This window comes from Polypterus senegalus, chromosome 6, assembly GCF_016835505.1.
Source record: "Polypterus senegalus isolate Bchr_013 chromosome 6, ASM1683550v1, whole genome shotgun sequence".
Classification (NCBI taxonomy): Eukaryota; Metazoa; Chordata; class Cladistia; order Polypteriformes; family Polypteridae; genus Polypterus; species Polypterus senegalus.
In genome coordinates, this window is record NC_053159.1 from 2,004,598 (window position 1) to 2,025,165 (window position 20,568).

At 44.3% G+C, this 20,568-nt stretch overlaps 1 protein-coding gene across 2 annotated transcripts in view; it reads left to right on the plus strand.

Annotated features, from left to right (window-relative positions):
- The window catches only part of si:dkey-91i10.2 (uncharacterized protein LOC555224 homolog), a 72,783-nt gene that overhangs the window by 22,924 nt on the left and 29,291 nt on the right, over positions 1–20,568 (plus strand). Inside the window, exons 2-3 of one of the 2 annotated variants that reach the window (XM_039755238.1) lie at positions 11,653–11,719; positions 17,272–17,369. The gene's annotated coding sequence lies outside the window, so the exon portion shown is untranslated. The remainder of the gene's footprint in view (positions 1–11,652; positions 11,720–17,271; positions 17,370–20,568) is intronic. The other variant, XM_039755239.1, reaches the window with a different exon arrangement.

A 20,568-nucleotide genomic window follows, 5' to 3' on the forward strand; every position in this document is an offset into this window, starting at 1 on the left:
ATGGGATTTAGAGTCGGGAGTTTAAAAGTTTAAGGAGACTCGGCTTAAATAAAGTCAGAAGGTGCCGGTGTTGTAATGGCTGGCTGAGGTGTCCTCGTAGCTGGCAGGTTCATCGATGTTCGCTTCATGACATTCCACCTCCTCACCTTCTGCAGGTTCAGTTTTGGATGGTCAACTGCCTGCTTCATTCTTGTGAGTCTGAATATTAAAATCTTAACGTGGCATTTTTATTTTTATGCCATACACCAATACGACACACACACATACTGCCATCTGGTCACTACTTTAGTGGTGTTGGCAGGGCCAGCGCCACCATTAAGGCAAATTAGCCATTCGTCTAGGGCACAGATCATAAGGGGGGAGCCCAGTCACACTACCGAACAGTCGGTTGGCACAGAGTGCAAAATACCCTAACGCTGCCTCTAGGTGTTAGCGAGCAACTTTATCAGATGAAGTCTCTCTTAGCAAAGCAAACGTGCAACAAATCGCCTGCCGTGATGACACCGCTAGCGGAAGCACATGATGCCAGTCGGCTCACATTTCTGGATGTCCCTCACAAGTTTTCACCGGTTGCTATTGTTGTTATCAGTTGTTGTCTTGTGTTAGCAGGCTCACCGGGAGCAAAGGGTAAGTTTTGTTTTCTCAAGATCTCAAATAAGTTACTCCCTTATCTTGAGAACACAAAAAATGCAATGATATTACATGTCCTCTCTTGGCTTCTGTCCCTTAAAGATCACCTTGGACTGGTCCATCACGCACCTCCCATGTAAAATTCACTTCTGTGATGCCACAGGAAAAGGCTGAATGGGAGATTTTACAATACAATACAACTGATTGTGCTGTGCAATAATATACAAGTTAAGTAATAAGTGTTTACATTTATTTAGCGCATTTCTCTCTGCTCAAAGCGCTTTGACTGAGGGGAGCCACTTCAACCACCCCTAATGTGCAGCATTTCACCTGGTCGATGCAATGGCTGCTATTATCGTACAAGGACACTCGGCACACAGGAGCTGTTAGGTGATGAAGGGGTGGGAGAGAGAGCCAATTAGAGACGGCGGTTGAATAGGGGGACAGAATGACGGGGCCATGGTGGGCAATTTAGCCAGGACGTTGGGATACTCCCTACTCTTCACGAAGGATGCCCTTTTGGATCTTTAATGACCACAGAGAGTCAGGACCTCGGCTTTCTGTGTCATCCGAAAGACGACACCATTTTTACTGCCCAATGTCCCTGTCACTGCACTGGGGCTTTGGGATCCACCAGGGTAAGCTGCTGGCCCCAGCAGCACCTCTTCTGGCAGTAAATCAAACTTTTCTTAGAAGGCCACCCATCCAGGTGATGGCGCGGGCCTAAACATGCTTAGCTTCAGAAGGATTACATGGTCTGAAGCATATGTGGTTAACATTAACTTTTATAATACCAGGGGGCTCTGCCCCCTGCTCGCTTCACTCGCCAACCCCGTGGTATGGGGAAGCGGATGTACAATTTAAAGCAATTGTTCTTTTCATTGGAATTGTTACATATGCATAATAGAACTGACTATTTTACATTACAGTGAGTAATTAACCATATTAAAAGACAGTAAAATGTAATAAATTGAAAGAAATTTATATTTCATGTTACGTTATGCAGGGGTGTGGAACCCCAGGCCTGGAGGGCCGCAGTGGGTGCAGGTTTTCATTCTAACCCTTTTCCTAATCAGCGAGCAGTTTTCACTGCTAATTCACTCCTTAATTTTAATAGCCCTGTTTTGGAGGATTCAGTCCTCTGAATTGACTTCTTTCTTCATTAAATGACAGCCATACATAAATGAGATGTGAAATGAGCCAACAGATGACCAGCTAAACTGGGATTTCAAACTCCAACCAATGTCTTAATGAGAAGTGATTCTTGCGTTAATTAACCCTGTTATTTAATTCCACGGCTTGTCGCTGCTCTCATTCTACCACTGCAGACATTTCCAAAACGGTTGATTTTTCTGTTTTTTCTAAGAACATCGTCACGATGTTTTGGTGACCTGAGAGATCAACCTTACAGAGACCTTCACCTTTCTTTATTTTTAGATATTGTGTGATAGGCACAGGTGAGCTGGTCATGTGGTGGCTCATTTTGTGTCTCATTATTGTTTGGCTGTTAATTAAGGAAAAAAGAGACAACTATGGGGCCTGAGCAAGTTAATTCCAACTAAAGATAAAGAAGTTAATTCGAGCCAAAACTGGTCACTAATAAAAAATATGGTCAGAATGAAAACCTGCAGCCACTGCGGCCCTCCAGGACTGGAGTTCGACACTCGTGCGTTAGAGGTATTCGTTGAGTTAAACACTTTCGTTCTGTTTGGCTTTGAAATTAACACACAAATACTTTTTAAACTTACGCTTTTACTGTAAAACTTCAGTAAAAACAATATTTGGAATTTTAACTTTTTGTCAACTAGCGGGCTTCGCCCCCTTCGCTTGCCAACCCCTGTGTTTGGTTTTCCAGATACACACGTGTAAGATGTTTTTTTCTTTGAATTGTTGCCATTTCATTAGTTTCACTTTTATTTCAGAACTTTTGTGAAACCAATATTTGGAATCTTTCCTGTCCCAATATGCTGAATCTTTTAAATGAGGTCTGTGAGGCTTGTGTTTAATGACTTTGTACCATAAATTAGGATTGTTTTCTCTTTTTGGAATTTCAGCACAGACAAAACAATCTACATCATCAGCAGTTAATCATTTTTTTTGTAAAGTAACCAATAAATGCATGTGAGGTAAACCTCATTTTTGAAGTTTGATCGTGTAAATGTATGCTTGCATTTTCCCGAACACCTTTTCGAGTTCTTTCAATAAAATTAAGATTTTCTGATAAAACAATCTGCTCACGAAAATCGGAATATCCAGCGCCGATGTAGCTGGTGGCATTGTTTTCAAGAATCTCCGTATTTCTGGCCATTGTGGACTGCACGTCATTGTAATAAATAAATCGGGCTGACCGATAGTTCTGGATATTGACATTGCATCATGATATAACTGTTGCAATGCTGTTGGACTACCTTGATATGAGGATGGTAATATTACTGCTTTACCTATTTTGAATTTGTCTGAACTATTGATAGTTGAATTTTGAACGTGATCAATTAGTCCTTGCGTATGTTCCGTTCTAAGTTTTGCTTGATTCGATTTAATAAAGAAAAGATGATTAGCTTCGACTTTTAGATACGCATTAATAATGTAGTGCTGTGAAAGACGTTGAGATGAGAGAAGTGAGTTAAATACATTGGAACATATCAATAATTTTGCCCCGAACTATTGTGTTGGTGTTATTCGTTTTTCTGAATTCGCGTGTTTCATATTGTATGACCATCCTGTTTCTCCATCTTGGAAAAGCAAGGGAAAGAGTATTGGATCAGAATGTGGTGAATTATTAGAGTGCGATTAAGTGCGATACTTTTGGACGTATGGATTTGTATCCATTATTGGCTGTGTAATTTCTAATGCGTCTGATCATTTAGCTCTTTCGATTCTACGTTGTATTGCTTCTCCGTGATCATAAATATACACCTGCCCAAATTGTTGTTTGTTCGAAATTAAACTTGTTGTTGCTTTAACTGTTGCGGAACCACAGATTCTCATAGCGTATGGTCTATTATTGTGTAAATCTACGTTTTTGTGCACAAGAATGATGCGAATACGAAAAGACTCTAGTCTTTGCCTTTTATTTCTGACCTCGATTTGTCCTGCTCTTTTTTCAGTTACACCTGGTTCTGATGGTTAATCACCTTTTGTTTTGCAGTAATGCAATCTTTTCTATCTTTTCTTTGATTCTGTAGTGACTGACATGATAAAGTGTCACAAAAGTTTTACTTGAACAATTGCTGATTTAGTAACCCCAAACACAACTTTCTAGCACCCTCTCCAACCCCTCATCCCCCGCGTCTCGCTTCTCACCCACTGCATCAATCAATACCCCGCTATCAGTCTTCCGTGTTGTACTCCGCCCTCCGTCAATCGGACCGAACAGTCACTTAAAACCAAAAAGGCCGCAACCTGGCTGGGATGCTGCAATACCTTCTAATTTTACTGGTTTCATAATCTCTTGTCTGCCTTTTTTTCTCTCCAACGCCTTTGGGTTAGGGTCTATTCTCTGTATTGTCCTTATACGCTTTATATGTGTTGAGAGCACAGGATGTGTGTGCACTACATGCTTTTACACGACTGCCTGTTTTTTGATGCATGTGCTCTTGTATGATATCATTTGTGAGTAGGGCGTGTCTTGCAAGAATCTCATGTTCCATTTGCCCGCGACTTGGCACCAAGTCTCATGTTTACGGTCTTTTAAATGTCTTCCGAGAAAAATCATGTATTGTCGCAAAAGCTATTCTAATGGGAAACCGTAAACATTTTAATACGAATGGCATATCAAGATCTCGTTTGATGTCTCATGTCATTAGTGAAGATGGACTACATTACCTTTCTTGTCGCCTGTTAAAATTTTACATGTCAGAATTGTTCGACCAATTTTGAATACAACTAATCTTGTCCTATTGCTTAGCCCATCACTCAGACATAAATTACGCAATAACATTACGATACGTCCTCCTTTCAACAGTAATTCATGCGGTGAAAGACCAGACGGTGTTAACGGTTGTAGATATTCTTCATGATATTGTAAGTTGATGTTTTAATCTTCCGTACGTTTACCACCAACTGTTTCAGCAGAGTCTATTGATATGCATTTGACCAATTTGTTGTGTAACCGATCGACATTTTTCACGTTAATTCGTTTGACTTCATTGTTTCTCGGTGCTGGGATTGCCCGTGCACTCATTTCTTTGGGATGAAATTCTTCAATAAGATTTGAACGTCGTAAATCTTGTTTAATTGGGAACTTAATGTGAGGAAAACATCAAAATTTATAAGAGCTGAGAGAGCAGGAAGTGAGTCTGACAAAAGTATTCACACCAATGAGAGGTGAGAGGACGGCGGGACTTGAACAAATCTCTTGGCCAAAGTCTTGTCTTGTGGGACTTGAAAAATTCTTCCAAATAGTCTCATCTCGTCGCAGGATTTTTTTCTTATGATAGAGAGATGTATTATGTTATTGTCGTTTTATCTTCGTTTGTCTGAAAGGGGCAGTCATTGGAGTTGAGGAACTGAGCATTTCACTACATGTTGTACTGGATGTATCATTTGTTTGTGATAAATATAATTTGAATTGATTTTGCGTTGCTTTTATTTATTTGCATATTTATTTAATTTGCCCAGAATTTTCCTCCATACATTTGCTTCTTGCTCACTCCAGGAGTAAGAACAGTATGTTCACTCAGACAATGACCATAACTGGAATAAGAGTAAATGCTAAAGGATCAACTTGTGACCAGCAGGGCCTAACGTGTCCCCTGCCTGTCTGCATCCCTGTGCAGGTGAAGATGAAGAATGGCTGGAAAGGTTGAAGTTTTGAATTGGCAGGATGCAGGACCGCACATCTTTAGCTGTCTGCGAAGTTGTAACGTTTGGTGTTATAAAAGTTAACCGTATTCTTCACATGGGCACGGACATCATTAACGTCGTTATTGCACAAATGTTTAGACCAATCCGCCACTCCATTAAGATCTCCTGCCTAACCTTGTGTAGCTCAAGCTCAACATGCCAACCTGTCGAGGTATGGACTCCCCCGAAGGTGTCCTGAGGTGTCTTATCACCCAGATCTGAGAGTGGCGAGGTGGGGCCTCCATGGATCGGACTTGCTTTTCCAGCACAGTTGCTCGATTGGATTGAGCTCTGGGGTATTTGGAGGTCAAGTTAACACTTTGAACTCTTTGTCATGTTCCTCAGACCGCGTTTTGTGTTGTGGCAGGGTGTGTGATCCATCAGAAAGAGGCCACAGCCGTCAGGGAGTATTGTTGCAATGATGGTAAATGGTAAATGGCCTGTATTTGATATAGCGCCTACTAGAGTTCAAGAACCCCCCTAGGCGCTTCACAACACAACAGTCATTCACCCATTCACACGCTGGGGTGTATGTGGTTTGCAACAATCCTTAGGTAGGTGGTATGTGCCAAGGTAACTTCCACATGTATTCCAGAACATTGCCCAGAGCATCACATTACCTCAGCCGGCTTGACTTCTTCCCATAGTCCATCCTGCTGCCATCTCTTTCTCAGGTAAATAACACACACACGCACACACACACAGGCACAGACATCCGCATGATCTAAAAGAAACTGTGACTCATCCGACCAGGACACCTTCTTCCATTGCTCCATGGTCCAGGTCTGATGCTCACCTGCCCATTGTGGCCGGTTTTGGCAGTGGACGGAGTCAGCATGGGCAGCTAGCTGTGAGTGTTCGGACAGCCTTCTCTCATGGTCCGCAGTTTGTGCTCCACTGGCTCGTCTCTGGCTTTGGCTCTGGTGGGCTAGCTTGCTCTCCTCGCGCACATCGATGAGCCTGGGGCGCCCATGACCCTGTTCGCTGGTTTACTTTTGGTAGGGTTAGGGTAGGGGATGAGAGCCTGAAGGCAGAATGCTCTGGTACACTGATTCCATATATCAATTTTTACTTTAACGCTATATGCACCCTCTACTGTTACACACCAAAACCATTAAAATTGTTCACTAGTCAGTTTTTAAATATTTCAATAAAATCCCATCATTTTCGCAGTAAAATTAGCGACTAAAATAGAGGGTTCAAAAAAGACACCCCTTGCTGGTCAAAGTGTAAACTGCTTAAAAAGTGAAATAAATAATGAATTAAAATACTGCAAAATGTGAACTTTAAAAGAACATTAAAATTAGGGTTAGCACTGCCCGAGACCCGCCATTTTGGAGCTGCTCTGACCCAGTCGCCGAGCCCTCACTGTCTGTCCCTTGTCAGAGTCGCTCAGATCCTTGCGCTTGCCCAACATGTCACCTTCAAGAACAGACTGCTCACTTGCTGCCTAATTGATGCCACCCCTTGACAGGTGCCACTGGAATGAGATCATGCTTGTCACTCATGTCACCTGTCAGTGGTCTGAATGCTGGGGCTGATGGGTGTGCATGTACCTGTGACATTAGAGCGCTTTTACTGGGCTAAAAATGAAGTGCCAGCTATCAGAGTGGCCCAGGCGAGCCCTTTAATGTGCTATCGCTCAAGCCACGGTGTCGAAAACGGGATGGATTGTTATGACGTCTTCTTTTTCAGATTTATTGACTGTGCAGATCCAGGGCCGCTCAATTGAAATTTCCACCGAAAACAAACTGCATCGATTCCGCCCTGTGCTCCCAGAGATCGTCGCCTATAAACTATTGACACTCGGCTTTCAATGATTTTCCGAGCACTCACAGGGATAGCATTTGCTGTTCTGCTTTGCCGATGTGAAGGTTTTAACTGATGAATGGAGATCGGCCATTGGTCATTTCTGGTGAGGTCAGAGCCCATGAGTTAGCGCACTCAATAATGTCTGGCACCAATGATTTGTTTCTCGTTACGCTTGTGTGGAGGCCGAGGACTGACATCTAAAGGCATTCTGCTGGAGGGGCTGTCAGCGTGCCGCTCTGCACTTCAGAGGGGTGTCATAAGCCTGTGGTGGGTTTGTGAGATTTGAAACGCTTCTTTGTAATGCAAACCACAAGGGAATAAAAGTCAAAGCTAACCACTTAATGTAGCATTTTAAAATATGGAGCCGGAATAAACGTCGAGTACCAACCACTGGGGGTTCAAGTGTTCATCTTCTGCGAACGTAGCTGCCCAAATTAACGGACGGAAGGAGGAAAAGCTGTTAGGAGTTAAAAGACAATCCTGACAACCGGGGGGGAAAACAACAGCGTAATGGAGCTTTTGCTTGTGTCAAGTGGACACCCATAGAAGTGAAACTGAAGGGCACAGCTATGAGCCCAGCTGGGGAAGAAAACACCCAGTGCCATCTGGGCACTCGCCATCACCAGGCACTGCTGTTAGGTGCCCAAAGTCACACTGTCCAGTTTTGAATGATCTACAAAAAAGAATACTAAAGTGAACCGATCTACCCATAGTGCACTGCACCGAGTCGAGGGTTGGAGTCTTAGAGCAAAGAAAAACACACGGCCTACAGTGCTGACCCTCATAAACACACAGCATCTCACATTTAAATCACCAAATCCTGTGTGACGGGTGCAGGTCTGACTGGTAAAACTGGCAATTCCTCAGCCTGGAATTCTGTGCTTGGAAAATAGAACTTGGTGGACAGAAATCATAAAGACACATGCAGTGACTCCTATGTGCTCAGGTGCCGTCTGCTGTCATGTCAGTAGTGGAGGCCTCTGACGAATTGGAAAAGATTCCCTCAGGTTCACGATTCTGCCTGCACAGCAATAAATAATTTATGAGCCGCGTGCATCCCATTAATTTTAATGGCTGCGCCTCCTGTGCTGTTGGTGTGGAGCCGCATGTCTCTGAATACAAAGTGCCGGCGAGTTCTACACGCTGGAGTCATTCTGCTGGACTGAGGGACTGTGGGAGCAGGTGACGGGAATAATGTGAGTAATGGCTGCCTGGTGGCCAGTGACACCACACAGATTAACACGGGGAATAGAGGGCGGAGGGCTTTATGTAGGGGGAGACAGCGTGATGTGGGGGGGGGAAAGAAAACGTTAAAACAGTGAAGTGATCCATCAGTTATATAGTGCCTTTCATATGCTATGTATCTATTGTATAGCCCCGTCTGATCTGATGTCTATCATATAGTGCCTTTCATATCCTATCTATCTATCTATCTATCTATCTATCTATTATATATTATATAGTGCCTTTCACATCTATCTTATCATATAGTGCTTTCATATCCTATCTATCTATCTATCTATTATATAGTGCCTTTCATATGCTATGTATCTATTGTATAGCCCCGTCTGATCTGATGTCTATCATATAGTGCCTTTCATATCCTATCTATCTATCTATCTATCTATCTATCTATCTATCTATCTATCTATCTATCTATTATATAGTGCCTTCATATACTATCTAGCTATGTATTATACAGTATGTTTCACTCTATTATATAGCGCCTTTCATATCTATCTATATGTCTGTCTATGTATTATATAGTGCCTTTCTTGTTTATCTTTCTGTTATATAGTGCCTTTCACATTGAGCTCTTGCCTTGTGCACAAAGTTTCTCCTGCCAACAGTGTGACCCTGAATTGGATTATCCGAGTTTAAGAGTGTTTATGTATATATGGAATTCATTAGTCATGATTAATTACTTAAAGTTTGTTGTATAATCTAGGATTTTTTTTACACAGAAAATTGTCTTTTTCTTCCGACTTCTCTGTTTTTCATGTGTACGTAGATATGTTTAGAATTTTTCTATTCTATCCTCTCAGGTCTGTCTCTCTGGTGGTCAGTTAACTGCTCTTCTGTCATTTTTGGCCCTGTATCCTCGTCTCTTCTCTCCACTTCTCTCTGTCCTGTGTCACTTCCTGCAGGTCTCTTCCTCCTGCTCCTCTTTCTCTTGCCTCCTCTGTTACCATATTTTTCCGCTTTTCTCTTGGCCTTTCTGCTATCCTCCTGCCTCTTTCTGTTGTTCTTGCTGTCCTTGAGTCGTCTGTGTGCCATACATGTCATTCTCGATGTGCTTGTCTCGCTCAGCTCCATCTGACCTTTGGAGCTGCGTGGAGTTACCTGACAGAACACCAAGCAGGCCTACTAATGTGAGAGCTTTCTGAAGACACAGTATAACAAAAGGAAATGTATACATAGATACCACACATAGCTACCTACATATGAAAGGCACTATATAATAGATATGTATATTTGATTGACAGTGTAGGACAGCTAGATAAATAGACGTGAAAAGCACTATATAATTAAATATATGTGAAAGGCACTATATAATAGATATGTGGATTTGATTGGACAGTTAGATAGATAGATTGATAGAGAGAGCCCGGGTGAAGTCCTCTGAGGACTCTTACTGCGTTCCCGGTCCCTTCAGCTCACGTATCACACCTGGCCTGCCATAGTGAAGTAAACAAATGTACAATTCCTGGCAACACAAGATGAGGTGATAGTAACGACGTGTCTCAGAGCTGAGATAAGTGACCAGGAAGTGATGAGACTTGAGGAAGAGGCTGCAGGTCACTTGACATGAAAAAAATAACAAAACCACCGAGCTGAACGTACGCAGGAGCCGATGGACTGGACAGCAGTGTCAGTATCTGTGTGAAGAAACAGAGAGAGCTGGGCACAGAAGAGATGAGTAGGAAAGGAAAGAGCGGACCGCGCTGGGAGGGAGTCAGTTGAAATACGTGATCACAGGCGCCTCACTGGTGGTCGTGATGATGAGAATGAAGACCCCGCTGTTGTGATCCTAGTCACGCTACTTGTTGAAGACAGATAACAGCGAATATTTTTATTGTCTTTTGTCCAATGTGTACCTCTTAGCGCCTTTTCTCAGTATCTACCTTTGTTTGAAAATCACCTTCTCTCGAGCACATTCCCATAAAGCCTGTTTCTCCTACTCCCTGTCATTATTTTCGAGGCGCCTTTCTCTCCTCCTGTCTGCTTTCATGCTTCCTGTCTTTGAAGGTGACTCTCTCAGCAGGCCTTTCGTGTCGTTTCTCCTCCTCATGTGTCTCACACTCGCCTTCCTCTTTCGATCAATCGCATCACCAAAGCCAAACTGACCTATCATATCAATGTCAAACCGACCAATCAGACAGCTCGCAGGAGCTGGACACGCCCACACAGATCTTCACGTTTTATTATAGGGTACTGGAGCTGTCCAGAACTTTGGGAAGTTCTGCAACAAGAACGGGGGGGACACGGTGTAAGACTTGTTGAGGGCAGATGTCACCCAAGTGCTGGGAAGTCTTGTCTTCACACTGAGAGACCCTGACACCTGGGCTAAGTGACCAAGTGGTGTGGGCGACTGTAACACTTGATGTTATTTTGGAGAAATGAGGCGAGACTGACTGACTGACTGGCCTGTTCTTGTCAGAAGTGGACACCTACCGGTCTGTTTCTGTTGGATGCTTTTATCCAAGATGGCACACGAGTTCAGAATGCGTCACAACTGTTGTAATCCGAATTTTTTTTTTTTTTTTAACAGGCAGCTAATGCCACTTGCTGAGGGTCCCACGGCAAGTCAAAGGCAGGAATTGAAACAACAGCCTTGGGGTTTGAAGCTCAGGGCCTTAGCCACTACGCTGCACCACAATGGCCGCCAGGCCTTTAAGACTTTGTGCCACTTGCATTAAGAGAAGCATTTTGACAAAGAGTGAGACCCTTGTGTTTTGTAACCTGCTTATCCAGTTCAGGGTCATGTGGTGCTGCTGCCTAAGCTGGAAATACCAGGTGTGTGGTGACAACTAACCCCATTAAGGAGACGGCCCATGTCGTGGCCCACTCACTAACCTGACATGGCCACGTGTGGGGTCACTTAACCTAACAGCACATCTTTTTGAGAAAGTGCGGACTCCACGTGGGCACTGATGGGGTTTAAACTGGCCTGTCCCACTAGTAATCCTGTATTTCAGCGTGTCTTTAATCTGACGCTCTTCGGTTCTGAGCCATTCCACGTCCCACTTATTTCTTATAAACGTCACGGTTGGAGGGCTTCATTTTTATAGAATATTACAACAGAGTTTAGTCAGACTTGGATTAAGGATCATTAAGTGACGTGTAACTTATTATTTTTTTCAGGTAATACACTTCATGCAAGGAGGACAAACTGCTCAGCTTCACAGACTGCTCAGGGAAAGCCTGCCAGGTAGGTGCGCTCGCTCTTCAGGTGGCCGTGTAAGCTGAACTTCATTTTCATCGTTTGATACGCGATGTCCCTGTGCGCGCTTCTTTTGTGAAGAGGCTCCTGCATTATTCATGGGTGTCGGCGCTCGCACAGCGAGTTCTAATCACACTTTGAATGCCTGCTTTAGAATGAATGGCGCACAGGGCCTCGGGCGGGGTGTCGTGCGCTCGGCTGAGCCGCGGCTCCATGGAGTCGCTGACCGGCCAGCACGGGTGTCCTCGGTGTTGAGACACACGCTCACCTCTCATCTCACCTGCTACTCTCTGACGCCACCTATGGTGTGCACACGACCACGTGCTCGTTTAAAAAACACAGACAATGGTCTCCGTTTGCACCTTTTTGTCCACCTTTCCCAATGAAAACGGAGAGACCCTCCCTAGAACTGAATATTTCTGAGTGTGGATGAGTTTTGAAAATGCAGACTCTAATGACGCTCTGATTGGTTCCTGCTTATTACCTGGTCTTTTTCTGATTGGATCCTGCTCATTACAACGTCTTGTCCCCTGATTAGTCGCCTTAGTCTGTGCCATTGATGGACTGAAGGCCAGAGGTCCACATCAACGTCGAATTCTTCTACGTGAAGCCTGAAAACCGTGACGACTGATTGAGATCATTGATGTTGGGTAGAATACCCGGGGAGGGCAGGCTGGGTGGTCTTGTGGCTTCGGGACCGCTGCAGATTTAGTTTTTTGTCTCCAGCCCCCTTTTTTTTTCCCTGTCCTCTCGTTTATCAGACTTTATTCTTTGTTACTTGGCTTTGCCTAATCTTATTTTTATATTTTATTTTTTCTTTCTTCATCTTGTAAAGCACTTTGATCTCCATCATTTGTATGAAAGTGTGCTCTAGAAATAAATGTTGTTGTTCACAGAAGAAATCCAACATGGCAGACGCAGAGGGGTTGCTTTTTGTGGTGTCAGTTGTGTCCACCATTATCTAAATTGTGTCTTGTACTTTTTGAATACTACAGTTTTGCAATAAATTCCGTGGCCAGCGGGCCAACCTTCTGTTTCCACCAACTGTTTTCCGCCATTTTGTGCACCCCCAATGTCTGCGTGATACACGGTTTAGCGTGAGTGGAAAGTGCTGGCGTGGGTGGAGATGGTCGTCATTTAAAAACGCCGTTGTAGTGTAGACGTAGATGTCACCCGGACTGGGATGGCATGTGTGGCCAGCTAGGCGAGGTATGTGACAGGTGCCCCTCAGTGGGCTCCACAGCAGTTTTTGTTCAATTTGGATTGATGTGACCTGTGGGAGCCACCTTATGAGATGATAAGAAGGGAAGAACATCCTTGTGGGCTACCAGTAGGGCTGTTAGGAGACATAACATTAAAAATCTTGAGTGTTGTTTTATTAAATATCCAGGGATCTCATGTTTGAAGGTTTCAAATGAATAAACTTTGCAGAATATACCGGGCTATTCAGAATTAAAGAGCAGATTTCCAAAATGTATTTCAAACAAACTTATAAGACAGAAACGCATTCTGCACATCACTGGAGAGAGGAAAGTTCACAGTTTGGTCCTACGGTCCTTGAGATTTCATGCCCCCAACATGAGCACCACGTGTAGCGCGACAAACATCTTCTCACACACGAGTCCACTGGCCCCCAGTTACTGAATTCACAGCTTCCTCAATTCGATGTCACAGATCTTGAAGATTAGCGGCATAGGTGGACCAAACACTCTTTCTTTAATGTACCCCCATAGATAAAAATCGCAGAGGGACATAAGGTCTGGAGACCTGGGAAGCCATAGATGATGAGCAAGATCTTGGTGTCCACCTCCTCCAGTCCATCATCCTGGAATGGTGTCGTTCAGGTAATGCCGGACCTCCAAGTGGAAATGAGGCGGGCGCCATCTTTCATGAAAATGAAGTTATTCGAATCTTCTTGAAGTTTGGGAAATTTTTTATGCCACTCATAAATTCGCTTATGACGAGGCGGCTGTTTGTTGAACACTTGAACAACGGACTCCCGCTTCGCAAATCGCAGCACACAAAATGATTTCTCTTGTGGTGTCATCGCCATTTTACTATAAATGAGAAACGGCGCTCGGTGGCATTCACTGGTAGTTATAGATGGGCTTTTAAACTTTGAACTTTCCTCTCTCCAGTGATGTGCGGAATGTGTTTCTGTCTTGCACAGTTGGTTTGAAATACATTTCTGAAATCTGCTCTTTCATTTTGAATAGCCTGGTATGTGCTGACACATCACATTTAACAATTATAAACCAAAAGAGAACGAGAAGTGACGACCGTAAAGTTTGAGTTTAATTCTTCCACGAAAAAAGTTGAGGCAGGGTTTGATTATAAGACCTAACTGGAGTACCGGGGCGAAGTTCACTTCCACGAGTCCAAAACTAGAAGTCAACAGAGGAAATTCAGAGGAAGGATGAGGAACACGGTGACACCTCCACCAAACAAATGCTGACCTTCATATCGTCTCACTGGTGACGTCACCTGGCCCACACTCCCGCTCATAAAGGGACAACAGAATTCCAGCCATGACCCACAGAATGGCGGTGTCAGAACAAGCAAACTGCTGCAGACGACACAAAAATATTTGAACTCTTTTCATTTGAGAGACGTCACATCTGGAGTGCTGTGTGCACTTCTGGTTACCACACTACAAGAAAGACATAGCAGCACTTGAAGCTGTGCAGAGCAGAACAACCAGGAGCATCATGGGACTGAAGGACAGGTCCAACAGTGACAGACTCGGAGCAGAGGACACTGTGTGGGGACCTCATCCAGGTCTTCCTGATCCTCAGTAGATCCAGGTGAATTCCTTTCATTTAAGGGTGAATCTCGCACTCGAGGACTTCAGTGGAAATTAAGAGAAAGTGCGTTTAGAACTGAAGCCAAGAAGAGTTGTGAGATCCTGGTGCAAACTACTGAGTCAAGGAGCGGAAACAGAAACCTCAAGAACCTCTAAGAAAGATTTGGGTGAGGGACTGGGACAGCTTAGCTATTAGCTGAATCAAACAGGCCTGACCCTTAAATTACTTGACCTCTAAAACCTCCAAAATGCGGCGTCCATTTTCTTTAGAGGCCAAGTAACAGACTGTAAAAAAAATAAATGAATGAAAACAGAAAAACCAACAAAGTGCAGATCATCGTGACTTCCCGCCAGAGATTTAATAGCCGTAGTTCCTCTGGAAGAAGGTCCAGGACACACCGGAGGCCTTCTATCTTTTGACAGACCTGGCAGTGTCTGGGAGATGCCTAGGAGACACAGGAGGATGCTGATGGTCAGTACGACTCTGCATGTTGCCAACGTGACCCTCGGCAGGAGGAGTGGAGGGACTTCACATGGTGGCGGATTCATTAGACACGATTAAGTACATTCACTCAATTATTCAGTGACACAGTGGCATGTGTCACCGAGCCACAGCAGATGATTTAAAATGACGCTCATCAGCCCAGGTGGGCACGTGTCACTTCTCCTTTCAGATCACTACATCAGCTCCCTGTGGTGGCACATGTTAAGGTCGAATCCTTGATGCTCGTCTACAGAGTAGTCCACGGGTCAGCCTCTGTGTGTATGGAGACACTTGTGAGGGTCCTGTGCTCCTTCTCAACCACTCGGGTCTACTGATGAATGGCGTCTGGTGTTGCCACCTCTGCGTGGCATCAAGTCTCAGTCCAGACTTTCTTCACGTGTAGCTCCTGGCTGGTGCAACGAGCTGCCCACTGGTTTATTCAAACTGGTGGCTCCCTCCATGTGTTTCAAGAAAACGTTTAAAACTCTCTTGTTCAGTGAATTTCTGTCTTAACTGCTTTGTAACTTGCTGGTATTTTCTTCTAAGCTCTTCACTTGCGGTGATCGATTTCGTCACCTCGTCCTTTCACACATATACCCAGACAGTCCACCCAGACTGATGTTTGCTCGATTATGTTGACCACATTTATAAGTCGCTTTGGATAAGCGCGTCTGCTGAGCAGGTAAATGGAAATGGAACTCGTTTTGAACAGGAAAGTGTGTGTCTTTCTCTAGCAGGTGCCATTACTTCCTCCTCCTCCCCGTAACAAACACAAATTTATGTCGCTTTTCCATTACACTTTATGCATATTGATTGAAATGAATCCCCGTGGGAGTGCAATTAGATGCCTTTTCCCCTGAAATCTCCATCGGTTCTAATGCAGCTTGTGGAAACATCTGTGGGTCATTAAATTACCGAAAGAAAAAAAAATCTCATCAGCGACTTGTTTGTGTTTCATCAGCGGAAAAGCCAACTTTTAGCATCAGATGAGCTGCGCTCCGCATGTCTTTACTTTATTAAGAATCGATTTGATCCTCCAAGTTTGTAACTAACCTCTGAGTAGCTGTGAAGTATGTGGTGGTGCCGTGTAAAAGCCATCAGGTCACTCGATTGACTTCAAAGTGTGGACAGAATGTCATCCAACACACCCCAGCAGGCTGACTGACTGTCAGCTTTAAGGCGTCTTGTCCTTGTATCAGACTGGCGAGTTCTCCCCTTGTGTATGTTGCTGTCCCCATTACTGTATGAAGTAAATACATACTGGCTGATTATCTGAATCTACAGAGTCCATTTTAACCATCGTCACCAGTTAAAAGGCATTTTCTGGTTGCCCCCCAGAATGATCTCAACACTGTAATCAATCTGCCTGAAGAAGGGCCCTCTGTTGCCACCAAAGTAAAATGCCACTCATGGTACCCAGGGTCGTGAGATGCTCTTCTGGAATAAAGAGTGTTTGTGTTTGACTTGGCCCTGGTTAGGCTGACCTCCCAAATGAGCGGAGTCGGTCTGTTAGGGTCCAATGTGGCCAATATGACGATTTTTGAGAACTCTGAGGTCTCCTGATTAACTAATAGCTGCTGATCATAGGACCCCAGCGTGGCAGCGTGTTGAATGCTCATCCGAATTACAGTGCACACGTGACAATAAAAGCAAACTTGACGTTTATGAACGGCACTCGACGACTTGGCGGATTTCACAAAGTAATATTTTAAAAGGGAGTCGGCGGCAGACACACAGACGGCCATTAAAGCGTTAAAGATGTCGGTGCCCTTAACTAATTTACTGCACGCCGCTCATGAATAAGGAGGCTCTTAATGCAGTCCCAGTAGACGGCGTTCATATCAGCAGAATAATCTGATCCCAGATGACATCCTGTATCGCTCTCCATTTACGAGTGGAGCTTTCATTGCGCCGCTGACCTCCGCGATGACAGATTGCTTTGGTCCGTAATTAAGGAGGCCTGGTGTCGGCGGAAGCGCTCCACGCAGAGCACACGTTGGCCCTGCCGTTAATGGCCTTTTAGCACAAGGAACACTTTGACTCGGTTTCTGCCTTTGATCCTATGTGGTGTTTGGTTTTTCTTTTTATAATTTTTTTCTTTTTTGCTTGTTTTTTTTTTTTTTTTTTCCCTTCAGTGGCCTTGACACAAACCTTTTGTTCATTTGTGGTTAACAATACACAAAAATGTATGAAGGTGCCGCACACAATGGTGCAGACTCGTTAATTAGTGCTTGTTGGTCTTCTCTCCTTTAGCGTCTGCAAAGTTTCCCTGAAGCACTTCAGATAGCGGATGCCTGGACCCCAGGAGGAAATCCTCGTCAGTGTTGCAAAATAGCCTTTGACAAAATGGGGTAAGTTTTAAACTTCTAAATCAGATTTTAAACTTAATATGTTATTACATCCTTGAATTAAACAACATTTTAAAAGCGTCACCCATCAACTAAATCCTAAACTGCAAATCCAACTTGATATTATTAAATTCAGGCTCGCGGGGGGTGGCGTCTCTCGAGTGTCATCCCTGAAAACTCCATGTGGACACAAAATGGAACTCCACAGAGACGACACCGGGGCTGGGAGCCTGAACCGGAGGGGAGGGCTCAGGATTGGTGATGTCAGGGTGGCCCCGCCTCCTGGGGCTCCACCCACGAGGAATTAAGACACAATACAAGACTGAACAAAATTGACAGAAGTAACATATAAATACTAAAAATAACAACACAAAGACACACATAAACAACAAATAGAACATAAAACACACAGCAATTCCCACCAATACGTAACATTTACCAATTGTAAGTTACAGATACACAGTAACCTCCTGGTAATGATGGAAAATGAGTTTAAGAAACTCCACTATCATCTGCAGATGTGCAGCGTCGTTGATCGGCTTAGGGGTGAATCAGGTACTCGAGGGCAGCGATGGAAACGGAGGGGACGTGCGTTTAAGACTGAAGCCAGGATGAACTTCTTTACGCAGAGAGTTGCGGGACTCTGAAACAAACTACCGAGACCTGGAGTTAAAGCAGGAACCTTAACAACATCAATATTTTTTCCCCAAACACTCAGATTTCTGACAAGCACACACGGCGATGGTTTTTCACACATAAATCAACACAAGATATCTGTTCCTGTGTACTGTGGCTGCTGTTGGCGTCTGTTTGGCGGTTTGAGGGCCAGCTGTTTTCACACGGCGGGTGGGCAGTGGTGCCAGTCGTCATGAGACACGAACGTTGCTGCCGGCGCTTCAGCTACACAGACGTGTTCAGCACCGCGATCAGCTGGTGACCAATCGGGTGATGCTGGTACCTCATTTTCATTTGCAGTCCCCATCTCCAGATCACTTGCTCTCAAAATCGGAGTCCGACAAGTCAGAGCTCGATTCAGCGATAAAACGCAAAACGTCGTCCATGGGGCGTTTTTGTTTTGCGCATTTGCTTTGGTCTCTTGCCAGATTTTGATGCCATTTTAGAGGTTGTTTGCTCTTCATTGCTCGTACATGTGCAGGGAATCGCCATCACATCGACAAAGCTAACTTTCCTTCTAGCAAAGAGAACTAAAGCATAACGGTCGAGTTTTGTCGCAGTTTACAGCTGATTACCGTCCTCTACCTCGATGGTCGACACCCGCCTTGAAAGAGTTAAGAAGAATCTGGAGGAGATGTTGGGACAGCTCAGCCAATAGCTAAACAGACAAGTGACTTGCGGACTGAATGGTCATTTGTCAAATTGAGCCGAACAAAGCTCACCAGTCCTATCCACTCAATTCCTCCAAATACCATCAAGTCAAGTTTTTAAGGATCCTAAAGTCCTCCTGACTACCAAACTTCTTGGTCACTTATTCCTTTTGTTTGTGGGTGTCTGTGTGAAGAAAAACTTCCTAATGTCTGTGTGAAGAAAAACTTCCTAATGTCTGTGTGAAACTTACCCTTCACAAGTTTCTAATGGTGTCCCCGTGTTCTTGTTGAAGTCATTTTAAAGTTAACACCATTAGAACTTTAGAAAGACGTTGATGAGAACGGGCCATTCAGCCAAACAACACTCACCAGTCCTACCCACTCGATTCTAAAGGGAGGAATGTGACTGTGCAGTTGTCCTGTAGGTATGGTCAGCAAAGTACTGTCCAAAATAACAGCACCCCATATACAAAACAACAGTAACATTTCCAAAATGAAATTAAATTAAAAAACAAATTAACCAAAATCTGCAGCACCAACACCAATATGTAACCTACAGAATGAAGAAACTGCTGGACACAGAGCTGTAGAGAACGGGACGGTGTCCACCATCATCCTCCTCAGGTAGTTTCCCCACAGGTTTGTCTCAGTTTCTGACGTCCAACAGACCCGTTCACAAGTACTCGCCATGATGTGCTCACATGAGTCTGCTCAGCAGAACCCTGATGTGGTTTGTGCAAATTCCAGCTTTGACCGCAGTGCGACACGTTAGAATCTGAATGTGGAGGCCGCTGCTTTTTCTTTTTTGAAATGAAAGACTGCTGTGATACGGTGAGCTTCTCAGTAAGGGGATATTAGCCTCCTGTGTAGCCAGAGGGCACTGGGGTTTCATATCGGGTGACAAGACTTGCCTTTCTCTTTCTTTGTACATCAGATACGCACCTCAGTCCGTCACACAATAGGTGAGCCACTGATATGGAATACTCAATCCATCAATTCCCTCAGCCTGTTTTTTTTCCCACCCGAACAAAGTTGGGAGACGTCCTGAAAGCAAAAGGCTCAAAGCAGGAGCCAAACCAGAAGAAGTGCCAGCTGGTATATTCAGGGCACGGTCACATTCAGTGATGCGGGGACACGTTAGGAGTCTCCCGTTGCCGCTGCTAGTGCCTGTGCGTGTCGAGAAAGACCCTGATGTGAACACTCTGCCACCAGACCTGCTAGACGTTCAGTCCTCAGATGGAACTTCATGATAATCTGATTGTAAAATTTTCATCGGTGAGAAGTGCGTGACTAAGATAAAGTGAGGCTGGAAACGGATAGCCTCTGCTGCACGGAGACGCCTCCCCGGTAGGAAATGAAATAAAAGAAATTTACATTCAATAATCAGTGATGTGCGGAATGTGTTTCTGTCTTATACAGTTTGTTTGAAATACATTTTTGAAACCTGCTCTTTCATTTTGAATAGCCCGGCATAAAAAAGAGCAGTGGCCGCAGCAGTGACCCCTGCTGGACACCACTCTCAACTGCAGCCGATTCTGATGACGTTCCTCACACCATTGCCTTCTGCTTCCCGTGTCCAGTTTTTCTCCCAACTACACCCCTCACCTTGAACTCCCACTTCTCTTAGTTTGATGCCCATCCTCTCGTGTGGCCCCTTATCAAATGCCTTCATGTGCTCCACTCTGGTCGTATCCTTTTGTTGCTTCTGTGATGATGCCAGTGACCTACAGACTCCCTCCTCACACGTGAGAGTCTGCTAAACCAACACCGTCGAGATGAGCTGACAATTATCTGATGATGCCAGAGGATGGTGGACAAAGTGACCAAGTGCTTTTATTCAAAAACAGTCAAAAACAAAAGTAAAACCAAAAAAGTGT